Source organism: Pongo abelii, chromosome 8, assembly GCF_028885655.2.
Source record: "Pongo abelii isolate AG06213 chromosome 8, NHGRI_mPonAbe1-v2.0_pri, whole genome shotgun sequence".
NCBI classification, from domain to species: Eukaryota; Metazoa; Chordata; class Mammalia; order Primates; family Hominidae; genus Pongo; species Pongo abelii.
The window spans coordinates 35,162,215-35,180,077 of NC_071993.2; the positions used below are offsets into that span (position 1 = coordinate 35,162,215).

General features: G+C 39.8%; 1 protein-coding gene across 34 annotated transcripts in view; it reads right to left on the reverse strand.

Moving 5' to 3' along the window:
* The window catches only part of PARD3 (par-3 family cell polarity regulator), a 713,016-nt gene that overhangs the window by 430,019 nt on the left and 265,134 nt on the right, over window positions 1-17,863 (reverse strand). Inside the window, exon 1 of one of the 34 annotated variants that reach the window (XM_054523179.2) lies at window positions 3,817-3,835. The exons of the other annotated variants lie outside the window; for them this stretch is intronic. The gene's annotated coding sequence lies outside the window, so the exon portion shown is untranslated. Of the gene's footprint in view, window positions 1-3,816; window positions 3,836-17,863 lie in introns of those variants that run through there. 34 annotated transcript variants of the gene reach the window in all.

The following is a 17,863-nucleotide window of genomic DNA, read 5'->3' on the forward strand; positions in this document are numbered from 1 at the left end:
TGGTTCTCACTATTCTTGGTTGAACCTTTGCAGTGGCACCTCCTGTCCCTTTGGGTTGGCACAGTGGCCTTGACTCATCACCCTGCTCTTCTAAGCAGAAGTCAACACAGTCAACACCTTGGACGGGACATAATTAATTTAAAACATTAAATTTTTGGTATTCATGACCAAAAGACTGAAAGAAAAAGTGATGAGGCCCCTAGGTGGGTAACTGAGCAAAATAAAAATTAGGGCTTCAGTGATAAACTTAATTGGGGTCAAAGTTAGAAATACAACAGGAAGCAACTTCTAAGTTTTGTTTTTCTGTTAAGAGACAAGGTCTTGCTCTGTCATCCTGGCTGCGGTGCAATGGGTGTAACTAAGCTCACTGCAACCTCAAACTCCTGGACTCAAACGATCCTCCCACCTCAGCCTCCAGAGTAGCTTTGACTACAGGGGCGTGTCACCACACCTGGCTTATGTTTTAATTTTCTGTAGAGACAGGGTCTCAATGTATTGCCTAGGCTGATCTCAAAATTCCTGACCTCAGGTGATCCTCCCACCTTGTCCTCCCAAAGCACTGGGATGAGCCACCATGTCTGGCCCGTATTCTAACTTTTTGATTCCTTCTCTTGAAGACCTAGTCAATTCTGAATTGAGTTATATTCTGGGTAAAGAAAAAAATGAAAAAACAATTTCTGGTGAAGAATGAGAGAGCCAATGACACAGAAGGAAATAAGAGCAGTACGACAAGAGGAGCAACCAGGATGCATCTGCCAAAGCCAAGGAGACACTGGGTGTTCACAGATTCGAAGTCCAACCAACCCAGACCTTGACTACACTGGGGTCTACACTTCCCACTAACAACTTTATCTCTGCAACCACAGAAATTACTGGAAATGTCTTAATGTCCCAGGAACTGGAAGTCACTCTGACAATAAAATCACTTTCATACACCAGTCCCCACAGACCATGGTAATAAGGAGACATGACAGCAAATACAAAGAAAAGCCATTGCTTAGACATCTAAAATCAGTTTTTATGTCTTTCAATACCAGTCCAAGAAAGAGAAACAGAAACTCAAACACTGACCACATTAGTGTTTATGGTGAAACACAACTCTGATTAGACAATTAACATCCAGGCTGCCTAAAACTAAAAGCAAGCTTCATATAAACAAACCACTAATAAGCTGTTGCTTCTTCTTTGGAAAGAGAAGGTTATTTATAAATTGCTGCCACCTAAAAACTGACCTGATTCAGTACTGTCAGACAGCGAAGTACACTTAGGCAAGTGGCAAATGACAAGGGGAAAAAAAAATCACCTCACAAAGTGTGACACCTCATCCTAAGTGTAATAAATGAACAAAACAGAATATTGCACAACAAGACTGTGAATTCTTTAGCCGAGATGCGCCACTGCACTCCAGCCTGGGCGACAAGAGCGAGACTCTGTCTCAAAAATAAATAAATAAATAAATAAATAAATAAATAAATAAAATGTAATGTTTATAGCTTCCCACTCATAAAAAGTAATACTAAAGAAAAACCTCTGAATTCGGTAAGTTAGGGTTCCTAGCATCAAATATTCCATGTGAGATCTTAAAAACAACAGGAACATCAAGAAATCAGAGCACCTAGCACGTATGACCACTCTGGGAGACAGTGGCTCAATTGCCTCTGTCCCTAATGCAAATTTACCAGCTGAAATCCTTCAGAGATACATTCACTGATAAACAGGCTACAATAGGTATAGAAAGATGTGGGTAATGACTGACTAGATTGTAACCTGTCTGAATCACAGAAATTGAAAGAAAATAAGCTTTGCCAAGACACAGAAGCCAAGATTTCAAGCACTTTGGGACATGCAGTTCCACTGCTGGGATGTTTATTCAGAGGTGGCTGTAAGTTTCACTTCACTCTTTCAAGTATGTGCTCGGGGGCTGCACACCAACCGAGGGAGTGAAAAGAAAAATCAGATCAATCTGGCATGAAGCACTTGGCGAGAAGTGGAGGCCAGACGAGCTGGGCAGAAAGAATGAAGTACAGGAAGAGTCACCGGGACAGGAGCCTTCTAGGAAGAAGAGGCTGCAGAAACGCAGGGGTGAGGCGCCACTCCGGCAGGGCACCAATGATCCAAGTAGGAGATCATGCTGAGTTTCTTCTCCTTCTCATTGTGAGAAAGCAAACACACAGGTTCTTCTAGACCTGGAACACCAACCTTGACTTGCAAACACAGTGACACAGATTCATGATGCCTTGTCCACAATTCCAAAATCAAATGATTCTCAAAATGAAAATTTTTTCATAAGTTTGTTAGAAGTACATTTGGTGGCAAAAGCAACTCTGAACCAATCCAAGATTATTCATAGTATTTATTTACTCAGTGAATATTCACATTTTGCTACAGAAATACCAAAATTTTGACTACAGGGTCCTGCCTCAGACATCACAGGAGGTGTTACATCTTATGACACATATTCCATATTACCTGTCTAAAATCTGAACTACTCAATATTCTAACATCCAGCCATAATGATTTTAGGTAAAGTATTGTGGTGCTCCCAGATGCTGGAGCCAGTGAAGACTGGCTCATTAGGACTCTTAAGTTTTCAGAAATTTTGCAAGCCAGTTATTACCACATTCATCATTTAAAAATTAAGATATATAAACTTACAGTTAAATTAAAAAGCAAAGTAATAAATAAGTAAAACTCAGCCAGGCGCAGTGGCTCACATCTGTATTTCCAGCGCTTTGGGAAGCCAAGGCGGGCAGATCACCTGAGGCCAGGAGTTTGAGACCAACATGGCAAAACCCCCTCTCTACTAAAAATACAAAAATTAGCCAGGTGTGGTGGCGGGCGCCTATAATCCCAGCTACTCTGGAGGCTGAGGCAGGGAGAATCGCTTGAACCTGGGAGGCAGAGGTTGCAGTGAGCCGAGATCGCGACATTGCACTCCAGTTTCGGTGACACAGCGAGACTCCGTCTCAAAAAAAAAAAAAAAAGTAAAACTTCCTATCATCTGTGTTGCATTTTACTACTCTGTGTGGCCTTGGATTGTCCTAGGTCTGTTGTGTCTACATAGTGGAAACACTATGTAAAAGTGTATGATGGTGTGTTTTCCAACTCCACACTCAGGGACACCCCATTGGCTTCCTGAAATGGGCCAGGGCGGGAGTGTGTACACCACAGAAATTGGCAAACACTACAAATCAGTCCCCACTCCTTCAGCCTCAGCTGAGAGTGGTTTTGAAACATTTTACTAACACACTATCACTTTAAGCTCTCTTGAAACCATACGCGACTACCTTCCAGATCCTCCTATTCAGAAAAGGAGTTCCAGAAAACCACACCGAGTGTGGAGGGCAGAATGGGGAGTCAGAGTCCCCGGAACAGAAGCCTCAGGAGCCACAGTGTCCTTTCCCAGGGTCGTGGCCCTCAGTTGCAGGCAGCTGTAAGGCTTCTTCACGCTGCCTGCCTCCTGCTTCCCAGGACATTCAATTACAGGTTATGCTGTCAAACAACAGCACGCATTAGAGCAGGATTGCTCTGCTGCATCCCCAGGACCTAGAACAGTGTCTTGCACATAGTAGGTACAGAGTAAATATCTACTGAGGGAATGAACAAATCCTCCAAAGCTCCCTGTGGTTCACAACACACTATATTTAAAAAAAAAAAAAAAAAAAATGCCAAACATAGTATCTGCTATACCTCGTCTTCTAGCATGAGAATTTATGGAAGGAAGGAAGATGGATGGTGGGGAGACTACTCCAGTATAAATACAAAGATGTAAGTATACAGTGTTTCCTTTACTTGGCCAGGCATTGTGGCTCACACCTGTAATCCCAGGACTTCGGGAGGCTGAGCTGCCCGCTCAGCAGATGGCTTGGGCCCGGGAGTTCGGAGACCAGCCTGGACAATATAGCAAGACGCTGTCTCTACAAAAAAAAAAAGGAAAATTAGCCAGGAGTGGTGACCGTTTGCCTGTAGTCCCAACTATTCGAAAGACTGAGATGGGAGGATCACCTGAGCCTGGGAAGCTCGAGGCTACAGTGAGCCATTACCATGCCACTGTGTTCCAGACTGGGCAACAGAGTGAGATCCTGTCTCAGAGGGGACCAGGGGTGTAATTTTTTTACTTTCTGATTTAAATAAGTTATTTTTAATGAGTCTGGAATCTATTACTTGCAATATTGTTTCCATGAGAAAATAAAGTTCCAAGTAACAGATTTTACAATGAAGTTTTAGAACAATGACCCATTTCTGAATTGGAGACATCAAGCTTAAGTATATAGTCACCATAGCAACTTTTTCAAGATCCAACATCCTTAATTTAAGATATAAGTAAAATTTTAAAGCAAAAACAACAAGCCATTCAAAAAATTCAATAATAAAAATATTCCATAAAGCCATACCGTGAATAGCAATATAGAAAATTGTGACTGATTTTTAGAAGACAAAGCCACGTTTCTTTTCCAATCTTTTTAATGAGGCACATGGAGGATGGTTTATTTATTCCCTAGGGAGAAACCTTCATCCTGTACATAACTGCAGTATAACTGATATTTCACATATGGTATTTGTATAAGAAACACAAATGCAAAGAGAAGGGAAGGACTTCCAGTGTGCTTAAGAACCAAAAACTATAAATGTTTCCTTTAGAGAAATGAAAATTTAAATCTCTCGAATCTGCAGTATGAGACACATAAAGCCATCTGCCCCAAGATACAATCTATATTCCTGAAAGGACAACAAAACTCTCTCATTCTATATGAATCTTCTGTATATGAATTCTGAATTCATAGGCAGCCTTCCATCTCAACCTTGTACAAAACCCTGAAGCCCAAGAAGGCACAACCTTTTCATGCTAACAGCACAACCTTTGTCTCCTGCTCATGTTTAGACCACACCTCAGAGAATCTGCCTTGTGCATGATGTGTCAGATTATAGGGAGGAGGCCCCTGGGAAGTGCTGGTGCCTAAACTGCAGCTATTTTTAAGTGTCCACAAATGCAGTGTCCACATCCAAGGAAAACAACATTTATTTAACAACTTTCATTAAAATTAAGCCAATATTATATGTATTTATCAGTACACATCCCATCCACAGAGAACCCAGAATAAGCAGTATTCTTCAATCTTGGTATGCCTCGCTGTAAGTAAACCCACATAGAGTCAAAATAGCTCATCTTTACCCCACATACATTTTTTGGGTGGGAAGGTGGGACGGGGTCTCACTCTGTGGCCCAGGCTGGAGTGCAGTGGCATGATCATGGCTCCCTGCAGCCTTGAAGTCCTGGGCTCAAGCAATCCTCCAGCCTCAGCCTCCCGAGTAGCTGAGACACAGGCGAGCAACACCGCCCCTGCCTTATGTACATTTTAAAGTGAAGACTAACTGTCACAGGAACCACCCTATTCAGAAAAATATCCTCACAAACATTTTTAAAGAAAAGATATGGAATGAATAGAATGGAACAAAATAAAATAGAAAATATCAATGTACACTTACAAAGCAGTAAGGTCGTTTGGGGTGTGTGTGTGTGCACACATGCACACGCACACACGCACACACATGCTTGCATTTACCTACTGGGCTGCCAAGTGAAACGTATTTTTTACTCTAGGGTAGTGATTCTCAATGAGGGGCAATTTTGCCCCCAGGGGACACTGGCAGTGTGTGAGACATACTTGGTTGTTACAACTGGGCTCAATATTATTTACCTCTCAACAGTATAGGTCAGGGAAACTGCAAAACATCCTCAATACACAGGACAGTCCCACACAACAAAGAATAATCCAGTCCAAAATGTCATTTGTGCAGAGGCTGAGAAACCCCATTATAGGAGACAACCAAAAAGTTAAAGGCCACTAACTGACCCTATACTTCATCCCTTCTGGTGATCACTCCTGTAGAACATATATGGATTTATATGTGCATTGCCTTAAGCAAAATCTGATAATATTTACAAAGTAAATGTAACAGTAGCATTTTAATGGGCATTGTTAAAACATGGTTACAAATAATTTTCTTCTGATTATAAAATATCATAGGTGCTCATTGCAGAGAACTGTAAAACTAAAAAAAAGCATAAAGCATTGTGTCACACAATTTTAAAAAGATGGAACAAGGCATCATCATTTATACATCATTGACCGGAAAGTGATACATTCCTGTGATATACATATTGTTAATAAATTCACTATTTTTCAGAATTTTTGTTTAAACTTCACTATTTTCACACAAGAACTTTAATGATAAGACAATTCTCACTCAGGCCATCAGAACATGCTTAAGAATGAGACGTTAGGGTTGACTTAAAAAATTCTAAGATGACATGAAAGTGTCCAAATAACTCAACATTTATTTGCATCCATGAACTTGGTTTGGATCCATAAGGAATATTCTGACCTTTTTTAAAGGCTTTTTTTTTTTCCAATTTAGAAAAAAAAAAGCAATTAGCCAGACCTGAGGGTCCCAGCTACTAAGGAGGCTGAGGTGGGAGGAACCCTGGAGCCTAGAAGGTCGAGGCTACCATGAGCCATGATCATCCCACTGCACTCTAGCCTGGGCATCAGAGCAAAACCCTGTCTCCAAAAAATAAAAATTAAAAAATAAAGAATTTTCTCATGTTTCTATCTAACATAAATAAAAGAAAATATTTTGCAAAATCCTAAAATATAAGCTAATAAACGAGAAGAGGACTGAAAACGGAAAAGAAGAAAAAAAGACCAAACCATGAAAAGACAGAAATCTACTTGCTGTTCACCATGCATACTTCAATAAACCAAAACGCAACTTAAAGTTCTTGTTGAACTTTTCTTGTGCAACCTGTTCCCAGGCAAGGCCAATATAATGGAAAACCGGAGACTGTGAAGAATGGAACATAAGCTCCTCTTTGCTTTTCAAACTATGGGAGATGTGCAACTATACAACAGAAGAACAAACTACAAAGTCTTAAGTTAGAAGTTTTGTCAAAAATATTTTTTTAATCACAGTCTAAATTTTAGCCATTATATTTAAAAGAACCCTAATTACATGCCAAAGAAAAGTGGGTATGCGCACTGTCACTAATGAGATCTCAGGGCATGTGAATAATTTCAGAAGCAGCAGCTAGTATCCTAGGATGCCTTTTGTCATCATTTGCATTAAGCTGAAATTTTATCAGAAGGCCAATTAATAGTCAATGTAATATTGTGGAAAGAGCACTAAATTAAGTATGTCAACACCATATATTCAGTACCTGCTCCTGTCTGGCACTCATCAAGAAAATTACATGAGTGAAGCTTAATTCTCACAGATGATGGCAGATCACTGGCAACTCACAACAAGACTTGGTTGACAATTCTAGTTACTTCAACATGTGGTAAAAATCATGACGTTAAAAGGAGCTCGGTTTCTGCAGATCTTTCACAGGGAGCTATAAAATAAATTAAAAAGGCTCCTAGCCTAACTTTTCTTTTTGAATTCTGCATCTATTAACACTTAAAATGTTTGGAAAAAAAAAATGTTCAAGTGAATAAAATTCACTAGAAACATAAGTAGTGTCCACATTCAAGGAAAATGTTTATTTAACAACTTTCATTAAAATTAAGCCAATATTATAGGTATATACTTAGGTGCTATCAAAATCCTCAAAAATCTAAATCATTCTATTTCTGAAATAACTAGGTCATTCTAGCTCTAAATTTCCTTAATAATAAAAAAACAATTCAAATTTAACTGCTTGGGGCATATGACACTATATAATATCAAGTTTGCCCATCTTAAATGTTATTTACTCAGGAGGTTTTAAAAGAAAGGGTTATATAATTTACTAGCTCAAAATAACACCTGCCTTTATAATACATTAACCCAGAGTTTCTCAAAGTATGGTCCCTCCCAGTAGCACCAGCATCACCTGGGAACTGTTAGAAATGTAAATATTCAGGCCCCATCAGTCCTGCTGAATCAGAAACTCTGGGGCTGGAGTCCAGAAATCTGTAATACCAACTCAAGTTTGGGAAACTCTGTCCTAACCTTATAGAGATGACAATTTGAGAATAAAGGACAAGAACAAAGAAAAACTACAGTATTTATGACGACTTGCTGTACCAAGTGACATCCATAAATTCATTTTGTTTAATTCTTACAGTAATGTTAGGATGTAGTAACTATTATTCTCATTCACACTGGAGCACCTCTTGCTTAGTGAAGTTAAGCAATGAAGCAGAGGCACTAAGAGGTAATATAAAGCCCACCACTAACCACTACTACAAGCCACAGGCAAGAACACTTTCTGCTCTCATAGTACCTGTACTGAGTTCGTGCACTCAACAAATTGCCAAAGAATTTAGGAAAAAAGGGGTTCTGTCAAGACATAATTTCAGTCTTCTATCACATGAGTTTCAAAACCCAACAAGCATAATGCTGTCCCCTCTTCAAAAAATAGGAAGGGTGTTAATGGCTATTTGATTCCTCTTTCATCAGATTTTTATTTAATTACCTGACTCAACAATAACCTACAAAACTCACCTTACCTAATCTTTGCAACCTGATCACCTGTTCCAGAATCAAGCAAATTTCCACAACTGGTTCATCTCAAACCAAAACTTCAACATTCCAAATCTAAAGAGCAAGGTCAGATGGTTAAGAACTTAACAGATAACCTGAGAGTAGAGTTTTCAAAGTAACATCTCCCTCAAACTCAGGTGTTAGGGCCAAACACCAGCACTGCCCCAAAGCACTTGTCAACAGATACAAACACTTGAACATGGTGTCAGTAAGAAATTTGTTGACATGGACGTTGACAGAAAAAATACTATAATTGCCTTACAAAAAATCATTTAAAACACCCTTAAACATACAGAAGAGGAGACTAATTAAACAAACCACTTTATATCCTTTTTTTGAGATGGAGTCTCGCTCTGTCGCCCAGGCTGGAGTGCAATGGCACAATCTCGGCTCACTGCAATCTCCACCTCCCTGGTTCAAGCAATTCCCCTGCCTCAGCCTCTCGAGTAACTGGGATTACAGGTGCCTGCCACCACGCCCGGCTAATTTTTTTTGTATTTTTATTAGAGACGGGGTTTCACCATGTTGGCCAGACTGGTCTCGAACGCCTGACCTCAGGCAATCTGCCCACCTCGGCCTCCCCAAGTGCTGGGATTACAGATGTGAGCCACTGCACCTGGCCTTTATATCCATTTTAATTAAAACCTATGTAATTATTAAAATATATATCCATATAGGCATAGAAAGGCAAAACTAGGCACCAAAACATTAACATAGTATATGAAATACTTAACACTGTAGAATTATAAGGGATGTATTTTCTGCTTTGCACTTGTTTTTCAATTGCTTGCGCTATAAGCATGTCTTTAATGTAAAAGTATACTTATAATAAAATGAAATTAGAAATACAATAAATAAAATATATGTTGTATGGGTTTAGAACCTAACAAATTACCAACATATAGTAATTGTTAATATTTTTTAAATGACGAAAAGTTGTCTTACATTTTGAAGTTAACACTTCATATAAACAGTTAAAATGTGGCAAATTTTAGGCCAGGCACAGTGGCTCACACCTGTAATCCCAGCACTTTGGGAGGCCAAGGCGGTTGAATCACAAGGTCAGGAGTTCGAGACCAGCCTGTCCAACATAGTGAAACCCCGCCTCTACTAAAAATACAAAAAATTAGCCGGGCATGGTGGCGGGCACCTGTAAGCCTAGCTACTTGGGAGGCTGAGGTGGGAGAATCACTTGAACCCAGGAGGCAGAGGTTGCAGCAAGCCGAGACTGCACCACTGCACACCAGCCCGGACAACAGTGTAAGACTCTGTCTCAAAAAAAAAAAGTGGAATTTTTTTTTTTTTTTTTTTGAGACCGAGTCTCACTGTCACACAGGCTGGCCTGGCAAATTTTATTTAAATAACTACTGAAAAATACTGAATGTACTAGATGAATACACTTTTATACAAAGAAAAAATAAGCACTGTGCAGATCATAGCAATTACCAATATCCACCTCATCAATAAGTTCCAGGGTTTCACTGGGTATAAATGTATAGTTTTAATTTTCATTGGAATTAACCAAACTGGCTTTCCTATTATTTCATAAATTTTTTAAGCTACTTAATGTATTCTTTAGGCTAAACACAATGAATGAGCACATTAGAATTTAGGACCATTCTAGAAGGACCCCTGACAGCCAGATAAAACACAGTTATTACTGTCAGGACACAAATGAAATAATCTGAAAAGACAAGGAATTGTTTAGCCCATCAAACACACAAAAGCAACACTTCTTAAATGTTTAGCTCACTCTAACAAGTTATTTTTTATAAAATTTAGTTTCTCAGTATTTGATAATAAGAACACAGAAATTTGCCTAGACCACAAAGGCTGATGAAACTTAAACCTTCATGCAAATTTATGGATTGTCTGACGTTATTGAACAGTTCATCAAAAAGCTAGAGGGACACTCCCTTTGTCAGCCTGTTCCCATTAGCAGGTCAATTCAATGAACATTAGCAATTAACAGTAATTTACAAGAGGAAATACTTAAAAACTGGATTACTAACTGTGCTTAGTTTCTTACAGACATACAAGCATTTAAAAATAGAACACTGGGGTTTCAAAATCACCTGCATAGCATTTTTTACAATACATTTTAAACATAAACAATATAAACAATCTGCCAGAATTATGCCACATCATTTTTCCCTTTGGGAAGGCTATAAATGTTACATATACCATATGTATTAAATAATTATGACTAGGGATAATCTTAGCACACATAAAATACGGGCATCATTGCCAAGAATTCGTCGAGATTTATTACACTGAGATATACAGCTCCTATGCTGTGTAAGGAAATGACATGTTTAACTTTAACATTACATAGAAAGGATCACTGAAGGCAGGGAAGTGGATCGTAAGTACTTGGGTGAGTTCCCAATAGGACAGGTTATCACTGAGTGCACTTTCCTTTTCTTCCCATGCCATGACCTGACATCTACTGACCAAGTGGTGACTCCAATTAAAATGCTATTGCTTAATGATGACAAAAAATGCACTGCACAGATGGAAAAAAGAAAAAAACATATTTCAGGCAACAATGATGCTTAAAAAATTTAAGCATTAAATTAACCAGCAAATTCTGGCCCTACGTGTTGATAACTACTAAAAAGCAGCCTACATTATGAAGTGTTAACATAAAAAATTCCCCATGATGTCATAAATATTGTTGTACATCAATGGGCTCTAAAAGCTAACCAGATGGTGACAAGCAAATTATACAAAGGTATGGACACCTTCGGGCCACTCAGCTTCTACTGATCAAGCACACAGTCTTTCCATTTGATTTTTTTAGGTTATAGCAGTTAGGCTACACTTCAGACATTGTAAGCAATTAACATTAATTAATCCAGGAAACTCCATTTTCTGTAGGTCATAGGCAGGCTCTTTCTCTCTTCATTTGTCCATCTCATTTCCTACAGAAGTTTCTCCACTGTTTAAAATAGTATGGATAGGCGGGCGTGATGGCTCATGCCTGTAATCTCAACACACTGGGAGGCTGAGGCAGGTGAATCACTTGAGGCCAGGAGTTGGAGACTAGCCTGGGCAACATGGCAAAACCCTAACTCTACTAAAAATACAAAAAAAAAAAAAAAAAAGAAAAAGAAAAAGCCAGGCATAGTGGTACGTGACTGTAGTCCCAGCTACTCAGGAGGCCGAGGCACAAGAATCACTTGAACCCAGGTAGCGGAGGTTGCAGTGAGCCAAGACTGCACCACTGCACTGCAGCCTGGGCGACAGAGCAAGACTCTGTCTCAAAATAAAATAAACTAATAAGTAAAACAGCGTAGTCGTGTATGAAGGATATTTTAAGATAACAGAAAAAAAATAAAATAGTATGAAACTAACTACCAGCTGGCATTAAAATTTCACCCTAAACACAGCAGTTAATCAATGAATGTGGTTTATGAACAACCTTCCTCGACATTCCAGTCTCTTCTGTGGGCAGACTTGCCATTCTTTTCTCTGATTCCAAGGAAAAGGCCAGGAACTAAATAAAAGGGCCACTGAGAAGGCAGCCTTTTATTAGCTTTAGTTTTGCAAATACTTTGAACAAAAATCACAGTCACTTCCTACAAGTATTTCTTTGGTCTCTATCATGTCCCAAATTCAATTTCTGTTCAGCACTCTAAAAAAACAGTCCACTTTCAACTACTCGGACAGGAATAATCCAGGTATATCCGTTCTTAGACCTTACATCAGCCAGGTCCAAACAAATCAAACAGTGGCTGCCCCAGCATTTCCAGAGAGTGGGCTGCAGCAGGAAAACAAAACTGCAACCAACAGGTAACTCAGAGCTCGACAGTTGCATTTCTGTGTGTTTGTAGCTGATATTTTTGCAAACAGTAGAAATCTTGTATGTTTTTTCATACAATTGTGATAACATAGATAATTCAGTATTCTGGAAACTGCTAGCAATAGAACTTGTTCCCATGAGAAATCCTCTGAAAGAGGAGCTCTGTGGGGATTATGGGTATGTGTTTCAACAGAACTTGGGTGGTTGCCTTTAAAGAGTACCTACAGTACCGTCTTATTTAATTAATATACAAAACCCTATTTTAAATAATTTTTTCCTTTGAAGGTCTTAGATTTTGATGGGCCTCATAGTCCAACATTAAAAATATGTAAAAACATTCTCTCATCCATAGTCCCTGTTTTCACTTTTCAGAGATGAGATTCTCTTCTCTTCTGAAGTCCTACAAAGTAGCCCACAATTCACCAACACAAGGTAAGAATGGGATCTGGTTTTTGTTTGTTTGTTTTGGCTGCTGATTCCATTGAGATTCTGCACTTTGTCAAAAGTTAGCCGGTCCCTGCAGCCCCACCCCATCCATGCAGTTGTATTTTTTCATGACACTGATTACCAGTTTAGCGACAAAACATTTATAACATACCCTAAAATACACTCAGTTACACATTGGCTAGAGTTGTATTTGGAGGGGTTTTGCCACTATTTTTAAAATTTTCATGCTACTATCCTCAAACAGGAATAAATTTCATTGAAACTTTATTTCAACCTGTGAAGTCACCATGTCTGTCTTTCGATGAGGCATACTCTCCCACTGTCTCCTTCTGTGGCTGAGGTGGGCTGTGTGCCTCTGAGCACACAGAAGGTAAGAAGATTCTGATGACAGCACAAGCATCTAAACCCTTCAAAATTTCCAATTCTCCTCCACGACCAGGCCCAGAGAGCTGGACAAGCAGAAACCATCCAGCATACAAATGTAAGCTCCAGTCAACAAGAATTATGCTTCTTTAATCACCAACAGCCTTGCTGGACCTTCTCACATCCCGGCCGACTACATTAAAAGAAAATCTCACAGGCTCCATGAGGTGAATCACGGTCCACTGGTTGATTCTTTCACAAACATCTGGAGCACGTGAATGTGCAAGGTAGGGCTGGATGCACACATGCATGGTGAGGAGGACACCATCCTTGCACGTCACCACAGACAGGCGGGTCACTGCCATGTGCCCTCCACCTTTTGTCTTTGAGACAGGATCTCACTCTGTCACCCAGGCTGGAGTGCAGTGGCAGGATCACTGCCTCAAAGTCCTGGATTCCAGCAATCCACCCACCTCTGCCTCCCAGGTAGCTGGGACTACAGGTGTGTACCACCACATCTGGCTAATTTTTATATCTTTAGTAGAGACAGCGTCTTGCCATGTTGCCCAGGCTGGTCTCGAACTCCTAAGCCCAAGTGATCCTCCTGGCTAGGCCTCCCAAAAAGTGCTTGGATTACAGGCATGAGCCACCTCGCCTGGCGTACCAGCCACCTTTAATGTATTGGAACCTATACCGCCTAGAAAAAAAACATCTTCCTTTTGAAAAAAACATTAGAATGCAAAATAAAAATTTTCAAGGAAATCATTGTTCAGAGAAGCTTAAGAAAAACAAATGTCCCTCTCCTCAGGGCTCACTTATTTTAAGTCACTCCATATTTGGAGATAATTAGGATTTCCTTCCAACCCAGAAAAAAAGAAATCTTTGTGCTCTTTTAACTACTGGTTTAAAAATAAAACAACAGGAGTATGATATTAAAAGACTTCACTTCAAAAACAGAATGGTTTTCATTATTTTAATAATCTACTCATTTTTCACCTATGCATTATTTTAAAAAACACATCTGCACAATCCCAATCCAAAACATCACAGATACAGTGTTTTGTATTACATATGCCCTTCACTTTCAAGCATGAGCAAGAGCTCCACTTATGCAGGTCATTTTAATGCCATAAGTAGTAGAGAAATTATCTCATATTTACCCAGCTCTCCTGAGTCCAGTTACAAAAATATACTAATTCTGTAAATGCAAAATGTATGCAAAAAAAGAGTAACCCAAAGCAACTGAAATCATCAATGAAACCTCATGAGAGTTATAGGACACACTGCTTGGCTATGAATACTTGGATATGAAAGTTCAAAGTCAAAAAATTTTGCACATCCGTATGTCAAAGGGGTAAGAAGAAAATGCTCATACCCCAAAGCAGTGCCCTGTTCAGCCCCTCCAGGAAGCAGGGTGGGATGCAGCAGGCCCAGCCACCAGCATCACCAGCTCTACCTGTGGACTCAAGTCAATTTTAACCAACATGACTGCTCAACCAATCCATCGAAATGCCTTAAAGTCATATACGACATACAGAGTCACTTCTTAACCCACTGAGTCCATCCACTCACTCAAATGAACACAAATAACAGACTCTAACAGGCCACCTCAGGGTCAAAGAGCCTAGGAGTTCACTGACCCCACCTTTGATTCCAATTGCAACAGCCCTTGGGCTGGAGGTTTATGGAGAGGGCTGAGAAACTGCCCCAAGCAGAAAGCCTCCTGCACCCCAATTCCTGCCTGGGACCAAAACTAAGCGAGAAGAATCCAGACAGGGGCAATAACGGGGGGTTGGGAGAGGCAGAAGGTTTCCCCAGCAATTAAGCATAGGTTCCAGCTCAGGCCGGTTAGGCCAGCACGTGAGGGCAGCGTGTGATGGGCACTGGGGGTGGCCATGGGGAAGGAGAGATGAGCAAAGCCTGTGTTCCCCAAAGGTTCTCTTAAAGCAGAGCATTGGATGACACCACAGGTAGGAGGAACTGTGACCTCACAGGAGAAGCCACCAGGATTAGTCAATGCATTTTGCAGAGACAAAAAAAATCTCATAGACTGGAGTAGCAACACAGTGTTACTGTCACCCCCAAAAGTTGTCTGTCTTGACCCTACACAAAAAAGTACTACCCAAGACTTGAGGTAAAAGGAAGATTCCACATAACAGTGCATGTTCAAAATTGTGTTTTAGGCAGTGGCATCTCTAAAAAGACCTCTAATCCTATTTCCCACTCAGTGCTTCAAAAAATAAATCTAACTTCAAAAAAAATCATCATTTATTATAGAGACAGAGTCTCACTCTGTCACCCGAGCTGGAGTACAGTGGTAAATCATAGCACTGCAGCCTCAAACTTAGGGCTCTAGCAATCCTCCCGCCTCAGCCTCCCTAGTAGCTAGGACTACAGGCATGGGCCACCACACTTAGCTAAATTTTTTTATCTTTATGTAGAGATGCTATGTCATCCAGGCTGGCGTTAAACTCATGGCCTCAAGTGATCCTCCCACATCAGCCTCCCAAAGGCTGGGACTACAGCAGACAGCCACCACACCCAGCCTACCAGTAATTTAAATCTAAATTTATGGCTAGGAGTAGTGGCTCACGCCTGTAATCCTAACACTTTGGGAGGCCAAGGCAGGTGGATCATCTGAGGTCAGGAGTTCCAGACCAGCCTGGCCAACATGGTAAAAACACCATCTCTACTAAAAATAAGAAAAGAAAAATTAGCCAGGCATGGCGTTGCACGCCTGTAATCTCAGCTATTCAGGAGGCTGAGGCTGGAGAATTGGTTGAACCCAGGAAGTGGAGGTTACAGTGAGCTGAGGCCTCACCATTGCACTCCAGCCTGGGCAACAAGAACAAAATTCCGTCTCAAAAAAAAAAAAAAAAATTTTAAATTTACTTTTCAGGAATCTAATTTTTAACTATTGCCTATGACCATGACTAATTTTAAGTTTGGAGACCTTTAATAAATGGACTGAAAAAAACACTTAAAATACCAAAATTACTATCAAAATACATTGGTGCAAAAGTAATTAGTTTTTAATGGCAAAAACCGTAATTACTTTTGCACCAACCTAATATAACAGTAACACCTACTGAAACTACGTCAATGCTCACTTGAAGTGACTTCGTCCTTAGATGAAGCAGCCACTTCCAATACTCAAATGCCCTATAAAATGATGCCACATAATGAACTAAACAACGTACTATGTGACTGTACTTAAGGACAGGCACATCCTGTGTGACATCCTGGCAAAGACTTAGCAGAACGGAGGTAAATCGCCATCGATCCACCAAGCCTGGGAAATAGTCTCCTCCATGGTCAGCAGCCAGGTTCAGAGTGGTGGAAATCACCGGAAATGACTACCTGAGTGCTGTGGTGGTTGCCAAACACAATTCCTAGGTCAGAACCATGGAAAGGGCTGGTTAAAGTAGGGCTTCCTCCCCAGTCTCTGAATCTGAGTGCACAGAGCAGAACCCAAGAAGCCATACAAAAATATGTCCTGGGTACTGTGATTGCCAGCAATGTTTTAGATTCAGAGAAGCTAAGGCCTTTGAAAGTCTTTTATTAATAACAAACAATAGAAATTGCATGACCAAGTGGAGGAATAACTAAAATTAGGGTATGGGATAAATAAATGGCAAAGTCTCAGCAAAACCATAAAGAGGGAAAAGGGGATAAACAGATGAGAAAAACTGTCTTGCTCAGCACAGCACACGCAAGGTACTGGCACGTTGGGTTCTCACACGCTAAGGAGAGCAAATCACAACTAAAGACAACTCGGGATGAAAACAGAAGCACAAAACAAAAAGCAAGCATGAGATACAAAAGCTTACATGAATCAAATGTTGGGGTTTTAGGAGAATGGTTTGGGTTTTTATTTTATTAACCCCCGTGGATCAAATGAGCTCAACACATAAATAAGCAATGTTTTTGTTCAAAAGAGGTCTAAGACACTTAACCCAACACTTACAACACTAAAAAGGATGCTTTGGAATTCTGCTGAGCAGACCCAGTGGCTGGCATCTTGAGGCTCTGATAAGGTAAATACTACAACCGCCTACTGCTGTTTTATGAATTTTACTGCTAGACTAGTGATGCATTTAACGCACAAATGCCAGCAATTCCAGGCCAGGATACAAAAATTTACTGTGGATGTGCTTTAAGTTAACGTTGATTCCAACAGTTTACATTCCATCAGCTATTCCAGTGCCAATTAGCACCTTAAAAATTGTGTGTAAATAATCGAAAAACATGTTAGCAATTAAAAGGAGGAAATAATTCCACATTAAAATCAGGAAGAGACTTTAGGTTAAATGCTAAAAGGCAACTGTATTCTCAAAACATCAGGTTTTCACAGCATAATGCAAAATGTTATATGCACTCTAAAACAAAAATGTAACATGTAGATCCTGTTTAAAATTCAGTAAATGCCAATTATTATTTACTGCTTTCAAAGCTAATAGGTTCTCTAATTGAATATAAGGTTTTAAACTTTGTGCATCATTAACTTATATTCCATGTTAGTAATGAAGTGTTGACAAATGCTTTCAATGTATTGAGAATCTGAAAGATTCTGAATGAGGGTAGCTTAAGATCTTTCTTTGTACCAACTTTTAATGAAGGCCTTTTTTAAACAACAGGAAAAGTTAAAATGTCTAGCACATGGTTTTAATACAAGCTTTATTCTTAAGTAATTTAAAAGGGAGGATATAGATTTCTCAT